This window comes from Sarcophilus harrisii, chromosome 4, assembly GCF_902635505.1.
Source record: "Sarcophilus harrisii chromosome 4, mSarHar1.11, whole genome shotgun sequence".
In the NCBI taxonomy this organism is placed as follows: Eukaryota; Metazoa; Chordata; class Mammalia; order Dasyuromorphia; family Dasyuridae; genus Sarcophilus; species Sarcophilus harrisii.
Genome location: NC_045429.1, coordinates 416,955,243 through 416,958,735, shown reverse-complemented (window position 1 = coordinate 416,958,735; position 3,493 = coordinate 416,955,243).

The window sequence follows — 3,493 nt, the reverse complement described above, 5'->3', positions numbered from 1 at the left end:
TTAAGGTATAGGTTAAATACAATATATGTATACATGTCCAAACAGTTATTTTGCTGTATAAAAAGAGCCGAACTTTAAAATAGTACAATTAGCCTGTGAAGGAAATAAAAAATGTAGGCAGACAAAAATAGAGAGATTGGGAATTCTATGTAGTGTTTCATAGTCATCTCCCATACTTCTTTCCCTGAGTATAGCTGGTTCAGTTCATTACTGCTTTATTGGAACTGATTTGGTTCATCTCATTGTTGAAGAGGGCCACGTCCATCAGATTGATCATCATATGGTATTGTTGTTGAAGTATATAATGATCTCCTGGTCCTGCTCATTTCACTCAGCATCAATTCATGTAAGTCTCTCCAGGCTTTTCTGAAATCATCCTGCTGGTCATTTCTTACAGAGCAATATTCCATAATATTCATATACCACAATTTATTTAGCCATTCTCCAATTGATGGGTGTCCACTCAATTTCCAGTTTCTGGCCACTACATTGAGGGCTGCCACAAACATTCTTACACATACAGGTCCCTTTCCCTTCTTTAAAAATCTCTTTGGGATATAAGCCCAGTAGTAACACTGCTGGGTCAAAGGGTCTGCACAGGTTGATAGCTTTTTGAGCATAGTTCCAAATTGCTCTCCAGAATTATCCCAATGTCTTACTTCTATCCCAATGTCTTCTAAATTACTACCTATGGTTCTTATTATTAAACACCCATCCTTTGTGATGGTGCCTTCTAAGATTAATCACTATTGGTATAGGTCAGCAGGTGAATAGATTTGAGATAACATCATAGGAAATTAGAAAACAAAAGTAGGAAAAGGAGAATTGCTGGATTACTCATTGCTGGAGTTCTAGCAACTATAGTAGTTATTACATCACTTGCTATTTCAGCTATAGCTTCTCAACAGAATCTATTCAGATTGCCCAACTGGCAAATCAGTTAGCAAAAAACATATCACAAGCTCTGAAAGAACAAATTAATATAGATAATGAGTTAAAACAAGGACCAGAGTTAATGGAACAATCATTAATATGGTTAAGGGCTCATGTAAACAATTTGGAAACTCAATCACAACTAACTTGTGATTATAAAATCACTCATGTATAAGTAACTCTATAGATGTGACATGGCTTCAAATAAGGAACAGAATAAATGGAGCTATACACAATTCCAACTTCACTTGGGATAAATCTCAATTAGCTTGACATGAATGGAAAACATGGCAAAAAGTAGTGTCCTTGGAATTAATGCTGATAGCATAGCAAACTCAAATATTTACAAAATCAAAAATATTTACTCAAATATTTACAAAATCTTGTAAATAATCTGACCTCTATGCTTTTGCATTTTGTTCCTCTTGCATATGTTATTCTTATATTCATTGGCTTAGCCCCTTGTGCTTTCCAATATGTCTTGTAATCATTGTCAACTATGGGAATTGAAGTTCAAAGACTTCATCTTCTGAATAAAAAAGGGGGAGATGTAGAGGGCCAGTATTGAGTAAGTCCATGAATAGCTAAAGTCTGGCCCAGGTATTACTTGAGACCTGCTCTCTGTTAGGGTGAGCTGTTCAAACTATTGGCTCACTATCTCCCTAACAATGAATTATAAAGACATACTTGATAAATTTAGGATAATCTTGATGGAGAATTTGTGCTGCAGAAACAAGGCATCTCAACTATACTATTTATCCCTTAACAATGAATTAAGAATATACTCAAGGTAAATACATTAGTATGATATTTTCTGCTACTTTGATAAATATCACAACTATTTACAATTCAGTTGGTATTGATGAGCATCACAACTATGCTATTTATAATTCTGTGCTGATAAGTACCTTGGTATTGATAGTTAAGGTGGATAGTGAAATGTCAAAGTATGGATTGTGCATTAATTCTGAATGATGTCACCTGATGTCACCTGAAAGTAGCTAGTAATATTGTAACACTAGCCTAAAAAGTATATAAATGCTGGCACTCAGATTCATAAATAGAGATTGCAAAATATATCTTCCACTTGGCCTTGGATTCACACTCCCAGTATTCACTGGAGCTGGACTCCAACTCTGTAGATGTTATCTTAGTACAGTGCCTGGCACATAGGAGATACTATATATATCTGTATTCCCTCCCTTAGGCCTTCCCCCTTTTCTTGGCAATCTTGGGTTACCAGTATCACTTCCTTATACCCTGGAACAGGATCAGGATGGGAAGTTAACTGGGGAGGGTGACAGGATCATTTTCTACTTTGTACTAACATTATGGTAATGATGTGTTTAGGGTTTTGCACTAAATGATGAGACTGATATTCATGGGGATCAACAGGGGCCTGAGGAAGGCTTGTGAACAGCTGCTTCAGCACTGTCATCTTGCCTGCCCTTAAAGTGGCTGCCTATTTAACTTTTATTTTTCTTATTATACAGATGAGGAAATAGAGATAGGGATAGGCCAAGGGAATTGTCTATAGTACTATAGCTTGGAAGTTCCCAAATCAGGCCTCTAGTTTGGGTCCTGCTCATGAGCGATGTCCGGGGGAATATAGTGATAGAACAGGGAAATGGGGCTAGCACAATCTTAGAGAATCATTGATCCTAGAATGTTGGAAAGCTCTTTTGAGATCACTTAATCGAATCTCCTCATTTATTGTATAAGGAAGCTAAGATCTACAGATGGGAAGAATTTTGTCCTATATAATATACTCAAGCAATTATTTAATTAAATATTAATTTCATTATTATTAATAAATATTAAATATTAAAAATATTTGAACCTATGTAAATCCCATCCCTCCACATCTAGGTTTGTTGACCTCTTCATCTTTCTTTAGGGGTTTGTTCTGAGCTAGAGGGAATACCTTGGTTTGTCACATCTAATAGATGGCCCAACAGCCCCTGCTCTCAGAATCAGATTGGAATCCTTGAGTCTTATCTCCCTGATATGGTCTAGTAGAAGGTATTTAGCATTAACTATGAGTTAAGGATACTGGGTGATTTTGGAAAAGTCATTTCATTTTGGGCCTCTGTTTTTTTCATCTGTAAAATGAGGGAATGGGACAAGATAATCTCAACGTTCCCATCGAGTTCTAAATACTTGTAATCCTATGATTTTATCTGGAATTAGCTGACAACTGAGAACCAGATGGGAAAGTAATCCGGTGCCCAGGATAGCACTGAGGAGAGCACTTAACAGGCAGCTGGGAAGCTCCTATTTATATAAAGCTTTGGGATTCCCTCCTAACCAACCTGTGAACTAGGAAGCACAAATATTATCAGTCCCATTTCATGTGTGATGAGGACCAGGTTTTTAGAGCATGAATGATATGTAGGACTGGTATGAACCCACATGGAACTTTGGGTGAGTCTTCTGGAAATGTAATAGAGAGGCCTCTTCCTTTTTCACTTCTCAGCATGTACAGGTATCCACCCTCTATTTCCTATCAGCTGAGTGGTGATAAAAACCTTTTTAATTGGTTGCTGAGATGGAAGGAAGT